This window comes from Oncorhynchus keta, chromosome 35 (assembly GCF_023373465.1).
Source record: "Oncorhynchus keta strain PuntledgeMale-10-30-2019 chromosome 35, Oket_V2, whole genome shotgun sequence".
Lineage (NCBI taxonomy): Eukaryota > Metazoa > Chordata > Actinopteri > Salmoniformes > Salmonidae > Oncorhynchus > Oncorhynchus keta.
Window position 1 is genome coordinate 21,760,004 of NC_068455.1, and position 27,857 is coordinate 21,787,860.

Consider the following 27,857-nt stretch of genomic DNA (forward strand, 5'->3'; position numbering starts at 1 on the left):
CTGTTCCTTGACCTGTTGATTGAATGCTATCACACCTATAATCAGTCTATGGCTGTTCCTTGACCTGTTGATTGAATGCTATCACACCTATAATCAGTCTAATTTGTCTACAGGCTATAGCTCTCCTTTCCAGCTGATGTTGTTTTGGTTAAATCTCAATCTCAGTGCTTTCAGGTCAACTCAGATGTTTTTCTGTCTGAGCAACTGCTGCTAGGGCTAGACATAATAATACCATGTCATTTCCAAACAGAAGCAGCTACTTATAGAAATCCTAACGGAATGGCATGGTTTGTTCATAATGATAGAAGCAGGTTTGAATATATTATGCTAAGAATGCAGGTTTTAGTGAACAGTGATAATCAGTGTCAGGGGCTCAACACCAAACAATTCAAAACAGGCTGCTAAAATCATCCCGATTAAAAGGAAGATACAGTTTAGCGGTATTAGGCTGAATTTAGGACCATGCGGACACCTGGGAGCGGAGGGAAAGCTGTTAGTATGGTTGGCTGTCTTTTTGGCGAGCATGTCGACATTAGCTGCAGGGAAAAGTGCAACTCTTCCTCGAAACAGTGCAGAGGTAAAGATGGCTGTGGTACATGGCGTTGGCTAGGTAACTGCTGTTTAACTTGAAATGAAACTAAACTAGAGGTTTAATCCCGGTGCTGAGCTAATGCGTAGCAGCTAATCCTTGTATGACATGTGTTTGTAGAATGTTAAGTCCCTTATTGACTGAGGTAAATAAAGCTACAGCAACAAGGTGGTAATGGCTGGAGTCAGTAGAATGTTTGCTGTTCTCCAAATTGCATGTAGAGTTTCTTAAATTGTGTAGAAATGCAATAAAAAAAATCATCCCCTGTTACTTTGGCACACCCTAGGCTTGGCTGAAATTATACTCTTGATCAGTGTATATTCAAAGCAAAGGAGAATATGGAAATGTATCAGTTCACTGTTTGCTATAGTGACATCAATGACTGTCTAGCTAGCCTATAACGGATACATCCATCCAGGCAGACTAGCCGATGCCCTGTCCTTGAGACCAGACATGTCTGCTCTGGAAGCACCTTAAATACATCCACAAACCGTCTATCAATGGGGAAAAAAACAGTCCTAAGTGTGGCCGCTGCCCTGGGGGGAGGTCACCGCGGGCAGTGCAGATGGAAGCAGAATACACCCCTCATTTAAGTGGGCCTATCTAATCCTGCTGTTCTACTCTCCTCTCCTGGTTGGAAACTATTTCAGCCATTCAGCGATAGGCTATGTCTGACATCTCATCTCAGACATCAATCTCTCTCCTCTCTCTAGTCTCCTCAACTCTCTCCATAACAAAGTTTTGCTGCCAGGTGGAAGGCTGCCAGGTGGGAGCCTCAAAAGAGTCTCTAAAGAGATGCAGGCTATTGAACAGGACACGGTGGGTCTCTGTGATCTATCTAGCTGGTGGAAGTGGTCTTTATGTTCTGAATTCTGATTCTAGAAGTCCATTCAGTGACTGCATGGCTGCTCTCTCAGCTTTCTCTTAGCTAGCTACCTCAACTTTGTACGTCATTGACACACATCCCATTCTTCTGCTGAGAAGTAGGCCATCATATATTTTACCTTAGCACCAAGACAGAATGCTAGAGATGTCCCAACAAGGAGGGGAGCCAGAGTTGGAGCTCTGTTTAGCAGGGCAGAGCTGTAAGGGTTTGTGCCAAGGTCTAGATCAGTCATGGAGATCATATGATTAAACAAACCCTGGATTCAATTTTGTGGACAACATGCAGCTCTGTGTATATTTAACTCACTTAGCTATCTACAATAGCATTTCTCCAGTCCAGCAGAGTTTTCTGTTGTAGTGTTGAGGTCAGGTCCCATATTAGCCTAGCATGCAATGCCTGACTGTTATAGGGCAGCTGTCATTGACTCACCACACAGAGTCATTGAGAGGTCATTCCAATCGCCTCTCAAAATACATTACTTTCTACCGGCCTCAAGCAAGCGCAACCGCAGATACTACAGTCTGTGTCTGTGCTATCTCTGCCGGCCATCTTCAAAACTTCATGGGCTTAATTCAAAGTGTAGAATCCTCCATACAACAGCCTATGCTACATAGCCCTTCAAAGGACAGAGGTGGGCAGATACCATGCTCTCACAGAAAGATCAGATAGTGATAGATAACAACAGGCACAGCTACAGTATTACACGATTCTAATCAGAAATATTTGATGTTATAGCGAGGTTCTGTATACTGTGTGTTTTCTTTTTAATTATCAAGATGAGAAAACATCAACCACAGTGCAAAAGCCATACAGTGTCAGCTATAGCTAGCTGGTTTGTTTCAAAACAATATTCCTGGGGTTAATTGGATCTGTGTGTGATGTCACCCTATTTCACTTTGCACTACAGCGGAGGCTACTGGCTGAGCAAGGCAAGCATTGTGATCTAAGGCTGAATAATAAACACAAACTACACAGAATTCATGACCTGTATTGATTTTAATATAGAGGCACATTAATTCAAGCTCAGAGTTAAGTTCTCAACAAATATTTTACCTTCTGAGACATATTTTTGGCTGCCATGTTGGGTTCTCTGTGTGTGAAGTAGAGAGGCGTGATAATTAATAAGGACTGTCTTTAATGGCCCTCTGGTCACTTATGATGTACGATGTGCATCCTGTTCTGGTTACACAGCCTGAATATGTATGAAAAGCCATAAAATGTCATGACAGATTACCCATTCCCACCGCAGTGTACTGTGCCTTGGCGTCTGTCTTTGAAAATGCAAGAAAAAATACAATCTGCAGTTGTGTAACTCCCATAAAACATATTATACTGTGTTTGCTGAGATCCAACACATCCTATTATTATAAATTCAGGAGAGAAAAAAAACGAAGGTTCTGTTTAGAATGTGTCCACCATGCATTAAAATGCAGCTAGGTAAATCCATTAGGAATTTCAAACACTACGATTTTTTAGCTTGATGGTGTTCATGCAATGTCTACAAAGACCTACTACAATATGCTTTCTGTCAATTCCCATGCTAGAGGCAAAGCTACTGAGATATTTCTGTATTTAACTGAGAGTTGGGAGAGTTTAAAACTCAAACTCCTCAAATCTAAGAAATATTGTCCTTGCGTATCACAGTCTTGGGCCTGAGCAGTGTTAAATGTGCTAAAAGGTTGTTCTGGCGTGTACAGGCAGCCACAGCTCTATATCTCTGCGTGCTTGGCGCATAACTACAGCACACCATGCCATGCTGACGTCCCATCCCAGCATGCAACATGTCACAAAGACTCTCCTCTCAAGCCATTACACATGCCCCCACCAACACCAACCCACCAATCAACCAACCTAGCTCATCAATCTGCCAATCTCCCCACCCATCCTTGATGAAACTCAAATGCATATTCCCGTCTGCGCTACGAAACAACATCCCAGCAAAGCTCTCTCTATTTATCAATAAAACTGGTGCATGCTAATGATTACCTTCCTCTGAAGGTCAAGCAGACAACCTGCAAATGACTGGTGATGGAAAGCAAGAAAACAGTGAAGGAGGAGAATAGAGATGGATGCACTATGGGCTTATCCAATATATGCAGGGCCTCATTAATCTCTCTCTCTCTCTCTCTCTCTCTCTCTCTCTCTCTCTCTCTCTCTCTCTCTCTCTCTCTCTCTCTCTCTCTCTCTCTCTCTCTCTCTCTCTCTCTCTCTCTCTCTCTCTCTCTCTCTCTCTCTCTCTCTCTCTCTCTCTCTCTCTCTCTCTCTCTCTCTCTCTCTCTCTCTCTCTCTCTCTCTCTCTCTCTCTCTCTCTCTCTCTCTCTCTCTCTCTCTCTCTCTCTCTCTCTCTCTCTCTCTCTCTCTCTCGGTAGGGAGGGATGATAGATTTGCCAAGCGGCTGAGCTAGATAGGTAATAATTCTACTGTCTCTGTAGAATGGTTATATTATCTGTCTGAGACCCCAATCAGCATGCCAGCTGTGGAAGGGTGTGTTTGTAGTTGGTATATTTAATCTCTCTCTCAAGTTTGTATGTTTGTCATTGGTATATTTAATCTCTCTCTCAAGTTTGTATATTTGTGGTTGGCATATTTAATCTCTCTCTCAAGTTTGTATGTTTGTGGTTGGCACATTTCTCTCTCTCTCTCTCCCTAGCCCCCCTGTCCATGTCACGCTCGCTCTCTGTGTGTGAGTTTGTATGTTTGTCATTAATTGGCATATTTTATCCCTTTACATATTTCAAATCTCCCTGGGAGGTAATTAGAGAGTGGATTAATATTGTTACTGTGAAAAACTAATATCAAAGCAATGCTAATTCACAATAATTAAGAATGGGCTTGAAGTTTATCATGTATCCGCCTGTATCATGTAGCCTGTATCCGCCTGTATCCGCCTGTATCCGCCTGTATCCGCCTGTGTGGCAAAAATTAGGAGATGAACTAAAATGGCGTATTTAAAAGTTAAAGGAGAAGGATCGGCTACAACGACCAATAGCCAACAGGTAGACTGCTACATAATATTCTGAATGGAGTTATTGTTATGTTTAACTGTAGGATGAGAAAGCACATGTACTGCAGCCTCAATTAGCCTAGCTAGCTAACATTAGCTAAGTAGTATCTCCCAGTTTGCTGCAGTCCAAGGGAGGTACTATGTAATCATATTTGATGGTAAATTACCAAGCTATGACAGCTATTAGTCAAATAGAGGGCGAGTCGGCTTGGTTGGTTGCAGTCTCCCTCCCTGCTCCCCGTGCCACTCGCTCACAGTACGCCTGGATAACTAGTTGTGAAAGATAGAACTACTGTTAGTCACTAAGAACAGAAGGGAATCCCACACCAAATCAGCAGAGAATGGCAAACAGAAGTAAAAAATGGATTGCGCTCAGTCGTATTAGCCCATTGTATATAGATATATATAAAGGTATTGCAGCATGGCAGATGAAGCCATTCTAATATAACCAAGGACCCAGCAAGGAAACCATTTTGTGATGTGTCTAACTACTCAACTCAACTCTACCATATACTGTAGTTCAGCTTGGCTCTGACTAACATTGTCCCACATGCTTCTCTGTCTCTCCTGACCTCGGTCCATGGTTGTTTCAGTGGCATAAGGCTCCTCTCTCTCCTATCCTCTAATGAACAGAACTCCCAGCCCTTTCTATACCTCTGTTTCCTCATCTCCTCCCTCCCTCCTCTCTTCCCTCTACTCCCCCTCATCTCCTCTCTTCCCTCTCCTCCTCCCCCTCCTCTCCTCCCTCCTCTCCTCTCCTCTCCTCTCTTCCCTCTACTCCCCCTCATCTCCTCCCTCCTCTCCTCTCTTCCCTCTACTCCCCCTCCTCTCCTCCCTCCACTCCCCCTCCTCCTCTCTCCCCTCTACTCCCTCTCATCTCCTCCCTCTACTCCCTCTCATCTCCTCCCTCTACTCCCTCTCATCTCCTCCCTCTACTCCCTCTCATCTCCTCCCTCTACTCCCTCTCATCTCCTCCCTCTACTCCCTCTACTCCCTCTCATCTCCTCCCTCTCATCTCCTCCCTCTACTCCCTCTCATCTCCTCCCTCCACTCCCTCTCATCTCCTCCCTCCACTCCCTCTCATCTCCTCCCTCCACTCCCTCTCATCTCCTCCCTCCACTCCCTCTCATCTCCTCCCTCCACTCCCTCTCATCTCCTCCCTCTACTCCCTCTCATCTCATCCCTCTACTCCCTCTCATCTCATCCCTCTACTCCCTCTCATCTCCTCCCTCTACTCCCTCTCATCTCCTCCCTCCACTCCCTCTCATCTCCTCCCTCCACTCCCCCTCCTCCCTCCACTTCCCCTCCCTCTCATCCCTCTACTCCCCCTCTCTCCACTCCCCCTTCTCTCCTCCCTCCACTCCCCCTCCTCTCCCTCTCCTCTCCTCTCCTCTCTTCCCTCTACTCCCCCTCATCTCCTCCCTCCTCTCCTCTCTTCCCTCTACTCCCCCTCATCTCCTCCCTCCTCTCCTCTCTTCCCTCTACTCCGCCTCATCTCCTCCCTCCTCTCCTCTCTTCCCTCTACTCCCCCTCATCTCCTCCCTCCTCTCTTCCCCCTCCTCTCTTCCCTCTATTCCCCCTCCTCTCCTCCCTCCACTCCCCCTCCTCCTCTCCCCCCTCTACTCCCTCTCATCTCCTCCCTCTACTCCCTCTCATCTCCTCCCTCTACTCCCTCTCATCTCCTCCCTCTACTCCCTCTCATCTCCTCCCTCTACTCCCTCTCATCTCCTCCCTCTACTCCCTCTCATCTCCTCCCTCTACTCCCTCTCATCTCCTCCCTCTCATCTCCTCCCTCTACTCCCTCTCATCTCCTCCCTCCACTCCCTCTCATCTCCTCCCTCCACTCCCTCTCATCTCCTCCCTCCACTCCCTCTCATCTCCTCCCTCCACTCCCTCTCATCTCCTCCCTCTACTCCCTCTCATCTCCTCCCTCTACTCCCTCTCATCTCCTCCCTCTACTCCCTCTCATCTCCTCCCTCTACTCCCTCCACTCCCTCTCATCTCCTCCCTCCACTCCCTCTCATCTCCTCCCTCCACTCCCTCTCATCTCCTCCCTCCACTCCCTCTCATCTCCTCCCTCCACTCCCTCTCATCTCCTCCCTCTACTCCCTCTCATCTCCTCCCTCCACTCCCCCTCCTCTCCTCCCTCCACTTCCCCTCCCTCTCATCCCTCTACTTCCCCTCCCTCTCATCCCTCTACTCCCCCTCTCTCCACTCCCCCTTCTCTCCTCCCTCCACTCCCCCTCCTCTCCCTATCATCTCCTCCCTCGTCTCTTCCTTCTACTCCCCCTCATCTCCTCTCTTCCCTCTACTCCCTCTCATTTCCTCGCCTTCCTCTTTGGAAGGTGTGATGGTGAACAGCATCTGTCCACCTCTCCCAACCCCACTGCTTATGAATATAAGCTTAGAGATAAACTCATAGTGACACTCTGGCCCCGTTTCATCTCCCGCTGTGCAAATTACGAAGTGTTTAATTGAATCTTTACGGTTTAAACATTTATCTTTTAATGGGAGTCAAATAAGTATCCTGCACTAGCACACCTCTGTAGAAGATCGGTATAGGAAGCTCAATTCAGCAGTGGAATGATGCAAAGAAGTGTAAAGAAGAATTTCAATTGTAATCTCTCTTCCTTTCTCTCTCTCTCTCTCTCTCTCTCTCTCTCTCTCTCTCTCTCTCTCTCTCTCTCTCTCTCTCTCTCTCTCTCTCTCTCTCTCTCGCTCTCTCTCTCTCCCCTTTCCCTCTCTCGCTCTCCCCTTTCCCTCTCTCTCTCCCCTTTCCCTCTCTCTCTCTCTCCCCTTTCCCTCTCTCTCTCTCCCTTTTCCCTCTCTCTCCCCTTTCCCTCTCTCTCTCTCTCTCCCCTTTCCCCTCTCTCTCTCTCTCTCCCCTTTCCCCTTTCCCCTCTCTCTCTCTCCCCTTTCCCTCTCTCTCCCCTTTCCCTCTCTCTCTCTCTCTCCCCTTTCCCTCTCTCTCCCCTTTCCCTCTCTCTCTCTCCCCTTTCCCTCTCTCCCCTTTCCCTCTCTCTCCCCTTTCTCTCTCCCCTTTCCCTCTCTCTCTCTCTCTCCCCTTTCCCCTTTCCCTCTCTCTCTCTCCTTTCCCTCTCTCTCCCCTTTCCCTCTCTCTCCCCTTTCCCTCTCTCTCTCTCTCCCCTTTCCCTCTCTCCCCTTTCCCTCTCTCTCTCTCCCCTTTCCCTCTCTCTCCCCTTTCCCTCTCTCTCCCCTTTCCCTCTCTCTCTCTCCCCTTTCCCTCTCTCTCTCTCCCCTTTCCCTCTCTCCCCTTTCCCTCTCTCTCCCCTTTCCCTCTCTCTCCCCTTTCCTCTCTCTCTCTCTCTCTCCCCTTTCCCCTCTCTCTCTCTCTCTCCCCTTTTCCTCTCTCTCTCTCCCCTTTCCCTCTCTCTCCCCTTTCCCTCTCTCTCCCCTTTCCCTCTCTCTCCCCTTTCCATCTCTCTCTCTCTCTCCCCTTTCCCTCTCTCTCTCTCCCCTTTCCCTCTCTCTCCCCTTTCCCTCTCTCTCCCCTTTCCCCTCTCTCTCTCTCCCCTTTCCCTCCTTTCCCTCTCTCTCTCTCCCCTTTCCCCTCTCTCTCTCTCTCCCCTTTCCCTCTCTCTCTCTCCCCTTTCCCTCTCTCTCCCCTTTCCCTCTCTCTCCCCCCTTTCCCTCTCTCTCCCCCCTTTCCCTCTCTCTCCCCCTTTCCCTCTCTCTCCCCTTTCCCTCTCTCTCCCCCTTTCCCTCTCTCTCCCCCTTTCCCTCTCTCTCCCCTTTCCCTCTCTCTCCCCCCTTTCCCTCTCTCTCCCCCCTCTCCCTCTCTCTCTCCCTTTCCCTCTCTCCCCCTTTCCCTCTCTCTCTCCCCTTTCCCTCTCTCTCTCTCCCCTTTCCCTCTCTCTCCCCTTTCTCTCTCTCTCCCCTTTCTCTCTCTCTCCCCTTTCCCTCTCTCTCTCTCTCTCTCTCTCCCCTTTCCCTCTCTCTCTCTCTCTCTCTCCCCTTTCCCTCTCTCTCCCCTTTCTCTCTCTCTCCCCTTTCTCTCTCTCTCCCCTTTCCCTCTCTCTCTCCCCTTTCCCTCTCTCTCTCCCCTTTCCCTCTCTCTCCCCTTTCCCTCTCTCTCCCCCTTTCCCTCTCTCTCCCCCTTTCCCCCTTTCCCTCTCTCTCCCCCTTTCCCTTTCTCCCCTCTCTCTCTCTCTCCCCCTTTCCCCCTCTCTCCCCCTTTCCCTCTCTCTCCCCCCTTTCCCTCTCTCTCCCCCTTTCCCTCTCTCTCCCCCTTTCCCTCTCTCCCCCCTTTCCCTCTCTCTCCCCTTTCCCCCTCTCCCCCTTTCCCTCTCTCTCCCCCTTTCCCTCTCTCTCTCCCCTTTCCCTCTCTCTCTCCCCTCTTCCCTTTCTCTCTCTCTCTCCCCTTTCTCCCCCCTCTCTCCCCCTTTCCCTCTCTCCCCTTTCCCTCTCTCCCCTTTCCCTCTCTCTCCCCCTTTCCCTCTCTCTCCCCCCTTTCCCTCTCTCTCCCCTTTCCCTCTCTCTCCCCTTTCCCTCTCTCTCTCCCCTTTCCCTCTCTCTCTCCCCTTTCCCTCTCTCTCTCCCCTTTCCCTCTCTCTCTCCCCTTTCCCTCTCTCTCTCCCCCTCTCTCTCTCCTTTCCCTCTCTCTCTCCTTTCCCTCTCTCCCCCTTTCCCTTTCCCCTCTCTCTCCCCTTTCCCTCTCTCTCTCCCCTTTCCCTCTCTCCCCCCTTTCCCTCTCTCTCTCCCCTTTCCCTCTCTCTCTCCCCTTTCCCTCTCTCTCTCCCCTTTCCCCTCTCTCTCTCCCCTTTCCCCTCTCTCTCCCCTTTCCCTCTCTCTCCCCCTTTCCCTCTCTCTCCCCCTTTCCCTCTCTCTCCCCCTTTCCCTCTCTCTCCCCCTTTCCCTCTCTCTCCCCCTTTCCCTCTCTCTCCCCCCTTTCCCTCTCTCTCTCCCCTTTCCCCCTCTCTCCCCTTTCCCCCTCTCTCCCCTTTCCCCCTCTCTCCCCTTTCCCCCTCTCTCCCCTTTCCCCCTCTCTCCCCTTTCTCTCGCACTCCCTCCCTCCCCCTTCCCATGTATTCTTGCCCAGTTTATAGCTTCACAATAGCACATTGACATTAGGTTTGACAAAAGCCCAATCTAACGTTATGTATTATATAGAGTTTCAGTCATGCACTGCATGTAACTCTCTCCAGACTCCTATTTGACAGAGCAAATACTGGGGAGTGGAGACTGTCCTATCATCCTTTCATCTGTCCTCATGGGTTTATTCAACTCAATGCCCTAACTAGCTGGGCTCCTCCAGACACTTTCCTCATCTCTAATGCAATAAATACTTGAAATATCCCCACCACCACTACCAAGGCATTAATGTTATCTCTATCTCTCCCGAGATATTCGGCTCCCTTAATTATTCATCTGTAATATTCTAGCGACTCTTTGTTCTTTTCCTTGTGTTTGTCTTTAAGTGCACCAGGGAAAGAATATGATACATTAAAGTATTATATCAAACTGGAACTTAGGGTCACAGAAGATATGAAATGAACCTGGTTGAGTGCATGCTCAGAGGATGCTCAGAGGATTTTAAAAAATTGTTGGTGTTTGATCAATCGTTGATTTAATTAAATGAGAGAGATGCAGGAACCTACATTTGTATTCAGCACAACTGTCTGCAGGCGTATAACTGGTATGAGCCCATCCTCAATGAAGCAAGAGACACCATTATAGTATCACACTGTGGCCTCTATGCTGAATACAGATGTGCACAAAGCTATTCCAATTCATTACTGTGTGTGGAGCAATATAAGAGGTGGCTCTCAGAGAACACTCAGATCAGATGCACCATAGAACCTGAAACCCAACCTCCGTTATCACAACGCGTCAGGAATATCTAAATATCCTTGGAATCTAGATTTAGATTCCTATTCAGTCCGTAGCACAGAGAATACACTTTATAGCACGGTTGACAATGTTCCAACAGTCACAGACTGCATTCAATGTAAACGTTGCATATGCCGGCTCAATCTGAAATTACCTTTACTTCGGCGATACATATTGAAAATACAGAACAAAACTCTTATTTTGCCTTGATGTTGTTATTCGATCTCATCTCTGATAAATACACTGCATGTCTGAATTATGGCAATTTCCAATAATAGGCCAAGTATGTTATAGGCTACATCGCCACAGAATTAGCCAGTCTGTCAATCCACAGCACTCGTCAACCTTTTATTGCAGTGGGCTAAATCAGGCTCACATAGAGAATCTACTTTGAAACAGAAGTATACACCTCACACACACACATGGTCGTACCATGTCAGATATAGAGTTGAAATGTACTACATTTTGAATTTTGCATCCCAGTATTATACTTTATATACATCACAGAAGACTGAAATATAACAAAACTGTTTGACATGGAAACACCAGATTTTCGGCAGTAGAATATATATACATAAATGATGATAAATATGAATAACATTCCACCCATGAGGCCACTAGGTCATTTGACTACAGGAAAGAGTTGTTAATAATAGAACACAAGCCAGCCAGGACAGATGGCTGCCACCTCATAAGAGTTGGGGATTAGGGTTCCATGCTCCATCTCACTAAACGTGATGCAGGACATACACTGTACACTGTACCAGACTGGCTACCTTAACGCGCATCATTAGCAGTATCCTGAGTTCGGTGCCAAAGGAACATCACTATTCATGCATATATTCATATCCACCAGCCAAGCTCAATCAAGCCCTGCTGAAGTGTTAGAAAGAAACCCATTTGAAGGTCTGGTACAGTGGTCAATCACTAGCAGTATCCTGAGTATGGTGCCAAATGATAAACCCTAATAACAAATCAAATAACATTGTATTCATCACATGCACCGAATACAATTTGTGTAGATTTACAGTGAAATGTTTGGTTACTAACCTGTACAACAATGCAGAGTAAAATACATAAATCATTATATACAGTGGGGGGGAAAGTATTTAGTCAGCCACCAATTGTGCAAGTTCTCCCACTTAAAAAGATGAGAGAGGCCTGTAATTTTCATCATAGGTACACTTCAACTATGACAGACAAAATGAGAAAAAAAATCCAGAAAATCACATTGTAGGATTTTTAATGAATTTATTTGCAAATTATGGTGGAAAATAAGTATTTGGTCAATAACAAAAGTTAGCAAGTGTAAGTGTGTGCAAGTATGTTTGTTTGTGTTGTATCGGTATGCGTGTGTGTTATGTGTGTGTGTGCGTGTGCGCATGTAGTGTTTGAAGAGAATGTGTTAGGGATTTGTGTGGGAGTGACCGTGTAGTGTGTGTGAGTGAGTGTGTATATGGTGTGCATATAAAGTCTAGTCAGTGTGTATATGGTGTGCATATGAAGTCTAGTCAGTGTGTATATGGTGTGTATATAAAGTATAGTGAGAGTGCATAGGGTTGGTGCAAGATAGTGCAGATAGTTTGGGTATCATTAATTTAGTAATCTGGCTATCACACTGATATACAGACACACACACAGCTGTATATAGCTATACATCAGCTGTGTAATCACAATAAGACAGTTGTGGGAACAGACCCCAGGTGGTCAAACCAAATCAAAGCACCAATGATCTATATGGTTTAAACCACTGATCTCTTTGTTGGTTGCTTGGAAAATACATAAAACAGCTATTAAAATCAATGTGTGGTTTGGCTAATTGCATTGAAACTGAAATCACAAGAAGGTTATTTTTTTAAATAATCTGCCCTTTAGAGTAATATGATTAAGAAAAGGAGGTGGGGCTGCTGGTAACACTGTGCGGCACTGCTGTAGTGAGCCAACATGGCTCTGTAGTTTCCTGTAGCTCTACCTCTATCACAGCCAAAGCATCATTCCCAATTGGCATATAATCACTCCTCACCTCTCCACCTGAAAGCTGATGTGTGGTGAGCGTTCTGGCACCAAAATGGTGGCCGTTCTTCACCCAGGTGGGTGCTACACATTGGTGGTGGATGAGGGGAGTTTCCCCATTACTAAGTAAAGCGCTTTGAGTACCTCAGATGGTAGAAAAGCACTATATAAATCCAATAAATGACTTATTGTTACTGTACAGAATAGCTCTGCAGCTCGTGTCTGTAGTTCTGCCTCTGTCACAGCCAAAGCCACGTAAAGGGCTTTTCCCATCAGTAGTGTCTGTAATCTTGTCAAATGTGCCATATGTACAGCAGTGCACGGCAGGTCCGTGTGTTGCTGGGCAGATTAAGGCCAGGCAGAGGAGAGGATATACCCCCCTATTCACACTAATCTCATCACACTACAGGAAGTCGGCCCAGATCCTTACACACTACAATTTACTGACAGTCGCAAAAAGCTGATAGCTGCCCACAAAGCATTAGGTTTATATAGATAGATAGTATTATGATATGTTTGTATTTACAAACACCTAAACGGCTAAGAGAATATTGTGAATATTCATGTTTTAACTGAAAGTGGCTAGACTACACATCATGAAAGAAGATAGTATATTAGCTTGCAAAGAGTGTGCAAAGCTGTGATCAAGGCAAAGGGTGACTACTTTGAAGAATCTAAAATATTAATAAAAAAATTGATTTGTTTAACACTTTTTTGGTTACTACATGATTCCATATGTGTTATTTCATAGTTTTGATGTATTCCTATTATTCTACAATGTAGAAAATAGTACAAATAAAGTAAAACCCTGGAATGAGTAGGTGTGTCCAAACTTTTGACTGGTACTGTATGTGTCATGAAGGTGTCTTTATGAATGTATACATCTACCTATTTGATAGCAAATTATTGTTTTATCCCTTCTACTCTAGCATTTAGCTCTACTAAATACACTCTCACATCCATACATCTACTTCTGGTAATAATTTTCCCAAATGCAAATTGACCAATAATGCACCACCAGGACAGCTCTGCTGATTCTGTTTTATCAAATTAAAGCTATAACCCGCCCAAAATGTGATGTTGGAAACTAGAAATGGAAAAATAGACTGAAAACAGAAAATTGCATCAACTGTGAATAACTTGCCTGGTTCGGGACCCTTCTTGGTAAATACTGTATTTGCAAAGTCCTGGGATATTACTAAACCATTTTTTCCCTCAGTGTTGATTAAGACAGATGAACTCTCCTGCCCTATCAACAGAATACATATGTTTCTTAGTGGGTTTAAATTTGAATTTCTATGCTTATCTCATGCTATAGAACAGGGTTATTCAAATCCGAGCTGGTTCGGAGTACTGCTAGTTTTCTGTTCTACCTGATAATTAAATGCACCCACCTGGTGTCCCAGGTCTCGATCAGTCCTTGATTAGAGTGGAAGAATAGAAATCAGCAGTGGAAGTCGCTAACTAAACATTTCCTATACATAGCCCATGCTAATCGAACATCCAACCATCCCATCCCCCTGCTCATGTGGTTGGCAGGTCTTCTGAGATGAATTGCCTTTTGGGTCTCAATACATAATTATTTCATGGGTCTTGTACCCATAGACTCACTTACTGTGGTTTTACATGTTGTCTGAAGGTAAACAGAGAAATAATTTATATACAAATATGTATGCGCACATGCCCTGGTGTCTCTGATGTAAAAATAACAGAACATGAAGTTCTGCTGTCATTTAATTTGGGATTTATCTCAGTGCATATCAATCTATCAATATTTTAGTAACTAGGGATCAGTGCCTCATCAGTCAAATGCGTAACCACATGACAGACTCACAAGCCTTCACCACAGAGACTATTACCATTCCTGACTGCCACTTTTCTCCTGTTTAAACCAGCGGGTGGTTGCAAGATCAAAACAACCCACCGCTGTCACCTTGACAGCTCATTATCACAGACAAACCCCCCTCAAAGTCCATCCTACTCACAGACAGACAGAGGAGCCCATTCTAGTCACCACATTACAATGACACACTGACACAAAGCTCACCCTACATAAATAACTAGAGGAACAACAAATGAAGGAAATTAAAACATTGAAATACCTGGTGGTTTGGATTAGTCGTTCCCAGCTGAAGTGTTCTCCTACGCTAATGAACTGTAACTCCTGATTTGGTTTGGGATCCTCCAGAAGCGTTAGGACTCCACAGATTCCTTGGCAACGATCTATGTCAGTCTGATTCTATGCTCTCTTAAATAAGGTACATTGGATACCAGGGTTGTCTATACCATAAGTAAAAACTCTCCTAAAAACTTGCATCCATTAAATATCACAAACCAATATTTATATTTGAATTTGAAATCCAAAACAACAAAGGTTAATTTACCTCAGTAAGGTAAACGTATTGTGTCATCTTTCAAGTTAATCCTGGATCATGGATTTAGGATCAGTAAAGGGATCTATTGCCAGACTAGGTGTCGAGCCAGTCCGTCATGTGTTAAACGGACCAGCAGGGTTTATCTGAACTATAAGATGTTATTTACATCCCATCTGGATATACAGCTTATACAGAGCCTAGCAGACCTGGTCCTCTGATTGGCATTTCATTCAATTATTCTTAATTAAATGTACATATCCAGCAATCAACTTTGGCCCAATCTCTATTAACCTCGTACTTAAAGGCAATGCTGCCTGGTGACTTTTAAAATTGACTCGACAATTAACTCCTTGTTTAGCAATTAACAAATCATAAAAACTAAGACATCCTTAAACACTACAAACACAGTAGGTAATTAAATGCTAAGAATAATGATTACCACCAAATCACATGAGAAGATCACATAAAGGTCAGATAGATTATAAATACATCTCTCTCATACACCTCATATCAAAGCTGTTTTGGGAGCAGAAAAGGCTACAGTATATTTGAACAAACAGATAATATGGTTTCTGTCCATGGTTCCCAGTTAATTTAATGAATGAGCTTGAAACATTTACAGTTTAGCATAATATCCAGAGCAACCTACAGTAGTGAGTGCATACTAGAGGTCGACCGATTATGATTTTTCAATGCTGATATCGATACCGATTATTGGAGGACCAAAAAAAACCAATACCGATTAATCAGCCGATTTTTTACAAACGTATTTATTTATTTGTAATAATGACAATTACTGAATACTGAATGAACACTTTTAGTTTAACTTAATGTAATACACCAATAAAATCAATTTGGTTTAAATAACGCAAAAACAAAGTGTTGGAGAAGAAAGTAAAAATGTAATATGTTCCATGTAAAAAAGCTAATGTTTAAGTTCCTTGCTCAGAACATGAGAACAAATGAAAGCTGGTGGTTCCTTTTAACATGAGTCTTCAATATTCCCAGGTAAGAAGTTTTAGGTTGTAGTTATTATAGGACTGTTTCTCTCTCTACCATTTGTATTTCATATGCCTTTGACTATTGGATGGTCTTATAGGCACTTCAGTATTGCCAGTGTAACAGTGTAGCTTCTGTCTCTCCTCGCCCCTACCTGGGCTCGAACCAGGAACACATCGACAACAGCTATCCTCGAAGTATCGTTACCCATCGCTCCCACAAAAGCCGCGGCCCTTGCAGAGCAAGGGGAACAACTACTTCAAGGTCTCAGAGCAAGTGACATCACCGATTGAAACGCTATTAGCGTGCACCCCGCTAACTAGCTCCAGAGTTGATGGGCTTGAAGTCATAAACAGCTCGATGCTTGAAGCACAGCGAAGAGCTGCTGGCAAACGCATGAAAGTGCTGTTTGAATGAATGCTTACGAGCCTGCTGGTGCCTACCACCGCTCAGTCAGACTGCTCTATCAAATCATATACTTAATTATAACATAATAACACACAGAAATACGAGCCTTAGGTCATTAATATGGTCAAATACGGAAACTATCATTTCGAAAATAAAACGTTTATTCTTTCAGTGAAATACGGATCCATTCCGTATTTTATCTAACGGGTGACATCCATAAGTCTAAATATTCCTGTTACATTGCATAGCCTTCAATGTTATGTCATAATTACGTAAAATTCTGGCAAATTAGTTCGCAACGAGCCAGGCGGCCCAAACTGTTGCATATACCCTGACTCTGCATATGCAGGTTTGCATATACCCTGAACTAAATATGCAGGCTTAATAAAATATACTTCTCTGTATTGATTTTAAGAAAGACATTGATGTTTATGGTTAGGTACATTCGTGCAACGATTGTGCTTTTTTCGCAAATGTGCTTTTGTTAAATCATCCCCCTTTTGGCAAAGTTGGCTGTCTTTGTTAAGAATAAATAGTCTTCACCCAGTTCGCAACGAGCCAGGCGGCCAAAAATGCTGCATGTACCCTGACTCTATTTCACAGAATGCCAGAGAAGTGACACAATTCCCCTAGTTAAAAGAAATTCATGTTATCAAGCAATATTAACTAAATATGCAGGTTTAAAAATCTATATTTGTGTATTGATTTTAAGAAAGGCGTTGATGTTTATGGTTAGGTAGCAACGACAGTGCTTTTTTCACGAATGTGCTTGTTAAATCACCAATTTCGCGAAGTAGGCTATGATTCAATGATAAATTAACGGGCACCGCATCGATTATATGCAACGCAGGACAAGCTAGATAAACTGGTAATATTATCAACTGTGTGTAGTTAACTAGTGATTATGTTGAGATTGATTGTTTTTTATAAGATACGTTTAATGCTAGCAAGCACCTTACCTTGGCTCCTGGCTGCACTCGCATAACAGGTAGTCAGCCTGCCACGCAGTCTCCTCGTGGAGTGCAATGCAATCGGCCATGATAGGTGTCCAAAAATGCAGATTACGGATTGTTATGAAAACTTGAAATCGGCCCTAATTAATCGGTCAACCTCTAGTGCATACATTCTCTTACTTTTTTGTACTGGTCCTCCGTAAGAATTGAACACATAACCTTGACGTCACAAACAACATGCTCTACCAGCTGACCTACCCTGTTGTGTGCACTCTACCATGCAGAACCCAGATCAAGAGCGAGGAGCTGTCCATGGTTCTGACACAATAACATTTCTTGCCTCCCAAACTTCTGACACAATCTCACTTGTAACTGTCCATGGTGCTGAACTCTTGACCAAACTATAACAGTCCCCACATCACCAGTTTCATTGACAGCATATGATGCAAAAAAGACACATGGATATGCAACCTTTGGTAAACACAGCATAGAGCATATACTACATCATGGTAAAACATAACATCTCCAGAAAGGAAACAGGCATCTTGGGTTACACTAACTCAGCATAAATGGGTCACATGAATTTTAGCTGAGTGCTATGTCTAGTTTAATGTTCGACTCTATCCAGGTTTCATCCCAGCAGAGCTGTCAAGTCACACATCTGCTAACACTTATCTGTCTGAGACATACATGTCTCATGCCTCATGTATGAATAAATGTGTTCAAACCTGTCATGGTATGTATTCATACACACACAGAGGGGAAAAGAACATGCATATCAAAGGCATAAAGATGGTGTGGTAGAGGACCGTAAGTACTTGCTGATCGTATGCTCTCTGTAAGAACAAGTAATATTGGACGTAAAGGTGTTCAAATACTGTATGTCATGGTAACTCCTCACACATGCACCCAGAGGGCATATCAAAGGCAGTATGCTGTAGTAGACTAGAGGATACAGTATGTACTTGTTCAGCACCCAGGTAGAGTGTGGTGCTAATCCTGCCTGGGGGAGGATGTTGTTTTGCAGCGTTTGATTCCCTCAGTTACCCTATCACAGTAACAGCAGGATCATCACACCGTGCTCTTTACTTCCTTGGCTCAGGCTCGCGACATCACGGGGTCTTAAGCACTGCTAGTGTAATTAAAACACGTCTCAGAGCTACAGGGACCACTGCCACTACATCTCCAACGGCCCAAATCCCTCACAGATTGAAAAAAAGACAGATCTTTCAAATGATATCACAACAATTGAAGAAGTCTAAAAGTGAATACATAATGCACTATACAATATTTTATTTTGAATACAGGCCAATGTGTTTATCAAAAATACATTCCACTATCCACTCCACCCGTAGGTCTATAGGTTGTAGGATAAAGCTGCTGTCCGTCTTCAGTGCTGCCCAGCCCCTCAGAGCTCCAGCAGGCAGCAGTATGGACTTGGAGGTACAGTAGCATAAATTGAATTATAGCACCACCAGCCACTGGCAGGGGAGCTGCAGCTCAGTTTTCCTATATACTTGGTCAGAGGATATGGAGTACAGGACACCCTTACATACAGTACATGGAACTGTACATTACATAACTACTGTTTATTAAGTGAAATTAATTATATAGCATATCACAATGTGCGTTCAAAAACAAATTAATATTTCAACCTACGAGCGGTTTAGGAATTGACAGGGGCCGCTGAACTGTCTACCTATTTGTTTTCGATTCCCCTGCCGTCTAGAAGTAAATGTGAAAATCAACTTCATATATGGTAATAATAGTGCTTTGCCCATATGCTTTCAAGTGACAGGTGTGAGATACATGTTAATGGATAAACATGCGCAGGTAAGCCTCATCAGAACACAGAGACGTGTCATTGTCTCCTAATAATGACGCCATAAAATAGCACACGTTTGACTATAAAGCACAACAAACACATTGTTGACACCAATACCATGACAGCTACCCTGCCCCGTTAAGGATGACATGTCGTGGGGTCTGAAGTATTGAAATATGTCGTGTTTATCAGATTCGATTTATAGAAGCGCACGTGCGTAAAGATAGCCTACCCGATAACCAGCGTTGCTGAAATCAAATAAACGCCTTGTGATATGGAATTCAAATGGGCATTGACGAAGTCTATTGTGCTCACTAGATGCCATAGTTTTGATGCACAAATGGTACCACAAGTACAGAACGCTAACTCAAAACACAAATACGCGCGCAAGAACACTGCGTAAGTTGTGAATTTCCTAGGACACATTGTTGCCATTCTAAATAACATCCATGCATTGCCTTTACCTATACATAGCAAATATGAACTCCATGTCTCACCAAATGATTATTATAGAATAATGTTGCTCATTTACGTATGATCTCTATACATGTAATCCCAGTGCATCAAGCATATGTGGGTGGTTATGTGGGCTGCATCAAGCAGCCAGACAGTGGTGCCATGGTAGTGAGCATGATGTATCGCCTAGGATAGGGCAAGAAGATGACGACGCCTGAATCCTCTATCATCATTTGAACCTATGCCAAGGTTGAAGACTATTGTAACATGCATGGGTTGCCTACATTTAGTACATATATTTCATGGGGGACATTTAGCGGAGTTATATATCAAGCTGAATTGGCATGGTAACTCAGCTTGCATATAAATATAGGTGATTTCAATCTAGCTCCTCGTGACAGGGTGAGGCAGTAAACGAGGGTGCCTGCGTTAACACACCCACACACACACCATCATTACCATCACATTTTGGACTCCAGGAATAGTAGTGATCCTAATAAATAATGGGGATCCTAGTAAAATGCCAATATACCACATTCACCCAAATCAAGATAATGATAGAACAGGCCTAACGATAGATAGCCTACACAGCACCACAACTGAGCCTATGTATAACATTTCAACCAGCGACCTGGCCAAACAAATGATACCACTGCGTAATTTTGATCTACACCCATACCCTCAAATTCATAATATTGCAGTCAGACAGACTGAATTCCTTTAAACGACCCATATTCATTCAGGCTTATTTTTGACCTTGCGATGTACCTGAATACCTGGTTATACTGCTCACACCTAGTTTTCAACAACGTCCTGCAGGTTATTCTGCTTTGGAACCTAATGGGTTCAGCCTTGACAATAGTAGCCCACATCTTAACACGGTTTTGTTCTATATGTCGACAAACGACGAACCAAAAAACACAAAAAGGACGGATGAAAATGTACAAACATTCTTAACATCTAAACTGTAAAAGTTTACCTTGAAGAAGGAACGCCAGTCCTGATCTGAGCACCGAGGGTCAGGGGAATCGAATTTTCTCACATTTCATATTTTCCCATGTTCCTTTTTGTTTTGCTCCATTGGATTTTGGCTAAATTATATCGATACAAGGTGCGTTGGATTTCATAGCGCACAATTCCGCACAGCCCATCTATTCAGAGTGCCCGAGTAATATGCCATTGGTTTGTACCCCTCAGAATCCAATCCACTTGTGCTTTTCTTCCGAGTTTAAAATAAAGATCCAAATAAACCAACACAGAAAGAGTCAAATTCCAACGCTGTTCGACAGAATCCTTTGCTGAAAAACGGGCGTTTGCTTTTCCCTCAGACTCGCTAAAGCCCTTGCCATTCTCCTGCCGCTCGTCGACACACCTCACAACAGTAGAGGCTTTCCTCCGCAGTAACACCGGCTTGCTCTATATAGCCGATCGCACGTCTCTGCAGCCGAGTGCGAAAAAGTGTCTGCTATGGGGAAGTCGGATCAACTCTCAGCAGGGAGACCTTTGCACCTTAAACGCACTTCCCCCGCTGTGCCTCTACACCGAGTTAATCCACAGTGACTGAGTGCTGCTTGCCCTCCATCCAAGTTATCAAAATGCTTGCTCCTTCAGTCCTTCTTCAGTGTATTCTCAGCTATTCAGCCCCGCAACAGCGCTTTATTATCCAGATATATGCTGCTCAATGGAGTTTCGATTTGAAATCTCGACCAAAAAGAAGGGACGCACATTACACTGCACAAATGAGCGGTTCTCCCCTTATTGCCATCGTTGTGCTTCCCTCCCCCCAATTACTTAGTTCTACCAGTCGAGAAGATTTAACAAACTAAAAGCTTTAGCAGCAGTTACTGGGACATGTGATGTTTGCTATTTTCCCTCTCCTTTCGATTGGAAAAACATGGGAGGAAGTCATCACGGATTGGCTCATACGCACGTTCGTTCGTAGTCCTTGATTCAGCCTTTCACTCTGTGGGACCTGCTAAAGAAGTGCTGGTGGTAGAGCTTTTGCAGGGAAGACGGGATAGTATTGCATTGAACAAAAGAGGTAGGCCTAAAGAACGACGCCACATGGGCTATAGACCCGCTCTGATGTCAAACAATAGGATCCCGTGCATAATCTTGGAGGAAACCGACTGCACGCACCCGACTCTTTTGTTCCATAACTTTTACAATTGACAATTATTAATACATCTGTTGTATTTTTTTGCACTAACAATTAAGAGGGATACTGACTATAATATAGTTTATAGTATTCGCAGACGTTATGCCTTTACGTAAGTTTATAAAACATTTGCTAAATTTAGCAACGGCAACTGAAGTCTATTGGGTAACTGCACGGAATATCGCACGGGTAGGATATTGGCTCCTCTAACAACGCACCTGATGTTTACGTATACCCCGCCATATCCTATTCATTCGCACAGCAATGCTGATAACATGGGAGTCTGACATCATTTTTGAGTGGGATACCAGGTTTCAGATTACTTCCAAACGGTGTGTGTGTTGTGTTACTGCAGTTGTAAAAGCGCAAGTCAATGCTTCTCAGTAGAGACTTGAGCTCTTACAATAAATACATTTCATTGGATGCGACTCAGTGCCTTCAAGACAATACTTCTCCACTCAGAAGGAACATGCAGACGGTATCTACATCTACAGTGGAGTTATTATGACAAAAGTCGGACATGTTCTACGAACCTGTTTTAACCTTGTACAACCTACCTGGTGAAATTTACTCCGTTTACAAGGACTTCATCAACGCATGTTTACTGTAATGGACTTGATCAATGCAAGTGTACTGTAATACTCGAGCTACTACCCTGAGGGATTTAGCACTACGGACAGCGCGAACATATAGCCATCCATTGCGTCAGCGAGCGATTCAGTACCATGGACAGAACTAATCTCTACACAGTTATTTTTCAATACTGGAGTTTCACGAGCGATTCAGCCCCAGGGACAGCGCCAACTTCTTCAATGGCATCAAGGGACTCGAGTACAGAATTTTAATATATTTGTTTAACATCTTAAAGGTTTCTGCATTTTCGAAGCAAATTCTTGTCGCATTTGTATTACAATTATAATGGAATGATGTAGGGCTATAGTTCCCAGCTGCCATGCCTCATGAGCACGCCAGTGTAAACTAATGTTCGATGACGTTTAAGATTCTGCAATCTCCTCACTTTGGGAAACTGCAACAGTGTTTGACAAACTCGGCCCTCGGGACGCCAAGGGGTGCACGTTTGGGTTTTTGCCTGAACACTACACAGCTGATTCATATTATCAAAGCTTGATAATTAGTTGATTATTTGAATCAGCTGTGTAGTGCTATGGCAAAAACAAAAACGTGCACCCCTTGTGGTCCCCAGGACCGAATTTGGGAAACCCTAAACACTAGTGGATACCCCTATTCCCTATTCTCTCATTGGTGCTTATTATACAACACATTTTACATCAGATACTTGTACATTCTATGTCAATGAGATTCCAGGGCCTCTATTTGTATTGATTACATGGTCTCTACTGGGCATTCTCAAGTCATTAAACCATCAAAAGATTACCCATTGATGGTTATTCTAATGAGTTACCCTGCGGACTGTCTCAGTGTCGGTCTGCGGTGCCTGCCGCTGACAGATGTGGTGAGATGGGGGAGCTGTTGTAATATGGAACAATGGCTCACAAAGAACACTTCCGGGAAGAAAACAAATGTATTTGACCGACATACTATATCTGTTATCAAACTATTGTGAAACTTTAGTATTTTTTGTCTGAAAACAGTACACCAGTGGAGGCTGGTGGAATGAGCTATAGGAAGACATGCTCATTGTAATGGCTGGAATGGAATTAAAGCAACGGAGTCAAATGTGGTTTCCATATGTTTGATGTGTTTGATACCGTTCCATTTATTCCATTGCAAGGTACAAGAGAGGGTAGTGCGTATGGCCCAGTACATCACTGTGGCGAAGCTTCCTGCCATCCAGGACCTCTATACCAGGCGGTGTCAGAGGAAGGCCCTAAAAATAGTAAAAGACTCCAGCCACCCTAGTCATGGACTTTTCTCTCTGCTACCGCACGGCAAGCGGTACCGGAGTGCCAAGTCTTGGTCCAAAAGGCTTCTTTACAGCTTCTATCCCCAAGCCATAAGACTCCTGAACAGCTAATCAAAGGACTACCCAGACCCCTCTTTTACACTGCTGATACTCTCTGTTTATGATCTATGCATAGTCACTTTAACTCTACCTACAGTACATTTACATATTACCTCAATCACCTTGACTAACCGGTGCCTTCGCACATTGACTATGTACCGGTATCCCCTGTATATAGCCTCGCTATTGTTATTTTACTGCTGCTATTTAATTATTTGTAACTTTTATTTTCTATTTTTGACTTATCTATTTTTTATTGTACCCTTTTTCTTTTTTTTTTTTGCCTAAAATGACATACCCAAATCTAACTGCCTGTAGCTCAGGACCTGAAGCAAGGATATGCATATTCTTGATACCATTTGAAAGTGAACAATTTGAAGTTTTGGGAAATGTGAAATTAATGTAGGAGAATATAACACATTACATGTCGTAAAAGATAATAATAAATAAAAAAACACTTTTTTCTCGTTCTCATCATCTTTGAAATGCAAGAGAAAGGCCACAATGTGTATTGCAGTTTAGGCGCAATTTAGATTGTGGCTTCTAGATGGCAGCAGTGTATGTGCAAAGTTTTAGACTGATCCAATGAACCATTGCATTACTGCTCAAAATGTGGTATCAAGTCTGCCCAAATGTGCCTAATTGGTTTATTGATACATTTTCAAGTACATAGCTGTGCACTCTCCTCAAACAATAGAATGGAATTATTTCACTGTAATAGCTACTGTAAATTGGACGGTGCAGTTAGATTAACATGAATTTAAGCTTTCTACCCATATAAGCTTTCTGCCCACATGTCTATGTGTAATGGCTGTCTATGTGTAACGGCTGTAGTAAGGATCGGAGGACCAATGCTCAGAGTGGTACGTGTTCATGCTCTTTATTAAAATAATCGAACACTAAAACAAAACAATAAACGACACGTGAAATAACCAACCAAAACAGTTCCATGTGGAACACACAGACACAGAAAATAAACACCCACGAAACACAAGTGTGAAAAGGCTACCTAAGTATGATTCTCAATCAGAGACAACTAACGACGCCTGCCTCTGATTGAGAACCATACCAGGCCAAACGCAAAACACAACATAGAAAACAGAACATAGACAACCCCCCCAACTCACACCCTGACCATACTAAAACAAAGACATAACAAAGGAACTAAAGTCAGAACGTGACACTATGTCCTGGGAAATGTTATTGTTATTTACAACGTCGTGCTAATCACATTAACACACGTTAGCTCAACCGTCGGGTGGAGGGGGGGACAACGATCCCGTAGAGGTTAATGATGTTATGCTATGTTGGAAAGGTGCACATACATCTGGCAAATCAATTAAAGTGCTACTGTTAAGAGTAATGTGAAAGTCTCCTCATTATGATTTTACAGACACATTTTACAGGTCCTTTTCCTGATGGTTTGATGAATAAAAATGGTCACTCTCAGTGTTCCTTGGTCCTATGCCATCAACATGATCTCATGAAGCTGACAGCACACATGCTTTCCTTACAGCACAGGAAATATTATATGAAATATTATGGTATTTCATATGTTGTGTACGATGAAAGAGATACAGTGAAACCTGAAAGTCTCCTCATTATGATTACACATTGGAACTGAACTGTTTACGAAAAACCAATCAATCATTCTCTGACACCAGGGGATTTACATAAGAGGAACAACTGATCATATTTTAGAGAAAAAAACAAAGTCACATAACCAGCATTGTGATACTACTGTGTATCAGTATAAATTACATATATTGTAGTCACACATCCTGAGCGAGAAGCAGATCATCGGTAGTTTCACAGTAGTTAATTGACTGTATATCATTGTGTTTTATTCTCTCCCATTCTATACATTGGAGATACAGTGTAAACAATAACCCATCAGATTTTCTAAAAAAAATCGAAACAAGTTTATGGTGAATTACATTGCAAATACTAATTGTATAGACAATGCTGTAGAGACAAAGTGCATGGCTATTTTAGAGTAAACTATATCAATTAGATAACGAACCACATCACTACATCATGTGGTTAGAGAGTCAGTGAGATAACCAATTGCTGACACTTAACTTGTTCGCATCACGACTTCCACTAAGTATAGGCTGACTGGTTATGATTAAAGACATTTTGATACACCTATACATACTTGGAAACAGGCCATGTCATGCAGTGTATGCTGTGGCAATACCTTCACATGATGAAATAAAAGCCATAATAGAAGAATTTACACTAACATGTATGTGTGCTCCTCATGGAAAGACATATCACATCGAGGGTGGGAGATTGGGAATAATAATCCACTAACACTGTAAATCACTTACCTGTCCTATTAATCAGACACACCTGCATGGTGCCTTCACTCACACACCTGTGGTCTTCATCTCATCTGATTTCCTTAATGGTCCAATGCAGCCATATTTTTATCTCAATATAAATTAATTTCTGGGTAACAATTATGTGCCTTACTGTGATAATTTTTTAAAACCATTTTAATCTAAAACAAACAAAAATAGCTTCTTAGCAAAGAGCATTTTCTCGGCCAATAATTTTGCTAGAACTGTCTGAGAGTGGTCTGAGCAGGGAGGGGAAAACTGAAAACTTCCGTAGCTGTTATTGGCAGAGAGGTTTTGAACTCTCTTTCTTATTGGTCTATTAACTAATTTACCACCTGGTAAACAGCTCAAACAGCTCTGACACTAAAAGGACATTATCATAATTTTCACAAGTTCAAAGTATTATTCCAATCTCATAGTGTGGAAATATATAAAACACAGGAAAATCACATCTTTGACTGCACTGGGAATTTAAACGTGACGTTTTAAATGCATGTACAGTTGAAGTCAGAAGTGTACATACACCTAGGTTGGAGTCATTAAAACTCATTTTAAAACCACTCCACAAATGTCTTGTTAACAAACTATAGTGTTGGCAAGTCAGTTAGGAAATCTACTTTGTGCATGACACAAGTACTTTTTCCAACAATTGTTTACAGACAGATTATTTCACTTTTAATTCACTGTATCTCAATTCCAATGGGTCAGAAGTTTACATACACCAAATTGACTGTGCCTTTAAACAGCTTGGAAAATTCCAGAAATGATGTCATTGCTTTAGAAGCTTCTGATAGGTTAATTGACATCATTTGAGTCAATTGGAGGTGTACCTGTGGATGTATTTCAAGGCCTACCTTCAAACCCAGTGCCTCTTTGCTTGACATCATTGGAAAATCAAATGAAATCAGCCAAGACCTCAGAAAAAAAATTGTAGAACTCCACAAGTCTGGTTCATCATTGGGAGCAATTTCCAAATGCCTGAAGCTACCACCTTCATCTGTACAAACAATAGTACGCAAGTATAAACACCATGGGACCACGCAGCCGTCATACCACACAGGAAGGAGACGAGTTCTGTCAACTAGAGATTAACGTACTTTGGTGCCAAAAGTGCAAATCAATCCCAGAACAACCTTGTGAAGATGCTGGCGGAAACAGGTACAAACGTATCTATATCTACAGTAAAACAATTTGACAAGGAAGATGCCACTGCTCCAAAACTGCCATTAAAAAAAGCCAGAATACGGTTTGCAATTGCACATGGGGACAAAGATCGTACTTTTTGGAGAAATGTCCTCTGGTCTGATGAAACAAAAATAGACCTGTTTGGCCATAATGACCATAGTTATGTTTGGAGGAAGAAGGGGGAGGCTTGCAAGCCGAAGAACACCATTCCAGCCGTGAAGCACGGGGGTGGCATCACCTATAGAACATTTGTGGGCAGAACTGAAAAAGCGTGTGCAAGCAAGGAGGCCTACTTTTTGTTGAAGCTTGTGGAAGGCTACCCAAAACGTTTGACCCAAGTTAAGCAATTTAAATGCAATGCTAACAAATACTAATTGAGTGTATGTAAACTTCTGACCCATTGGGAATGTGATGAAATAAATCAAATCTGAAAAAAATAATTCTCTATACTATTATTCTGACATTTCACATTCTTAAAATAAAGTGGTGATCCTATCTGACCTAAGACAGGGATTTTTTACTAGGATTAAATGTCAGGAATTGTGAAAAACTGAGTTAAAATGTATTTGATTAAGGTGTATGTAAACTTCTGACTTCAACTGTAGTTCTGTCCTTGAGCTGTTCTTGTCTATTAATGTTCTGTATTGTGTCATGTTAATGTTTTGTGTGGACCCCAGGAAGAGTAGCTGCTGCTATCGCAACAGCTAATTGGAATCTTAATAAATTACCAAATACCAGATGATGGTAATAGAATGTATATTCCCCAAGGGACTTATTTCATGGTGCATATTTGGTTCGGCTCCATGTTACTTTGGTTTATTTTTGCA

At 43.1% G+C, this 27,857-nt stretch overlaps 1 protein-coding gene across 2 annotated transcripts in view; it reads right to left on the reverse strand.

Moving 5' to 3' along the window:
• Positions 1-26,108, reverse strand: part of LOC118368133 (leucine-rich repeat and fibronectin type-III domain-containing protein 5-like) — a 51,568-nt gene extending 25,460 nt beyond the window's left edge. Inside the window, exon 1 of one of the 2 annotated variants that reach the window (XM_035751931.1) lies at positions 25,834-26,108. The gene's annotated coding sequence lies outside the window, so the exon portion shown is untranslated. Of the gene's footprint in view, positions 1-20,337; positions 22,589-25,833 lie in introns of those variants that run through there. The other variant, XM_035751932.2, reaches the window with a different exon arrangement.
• Between the last annotated feature and the right edge of the window lie 1,749 nt (positions 26,109-27,857).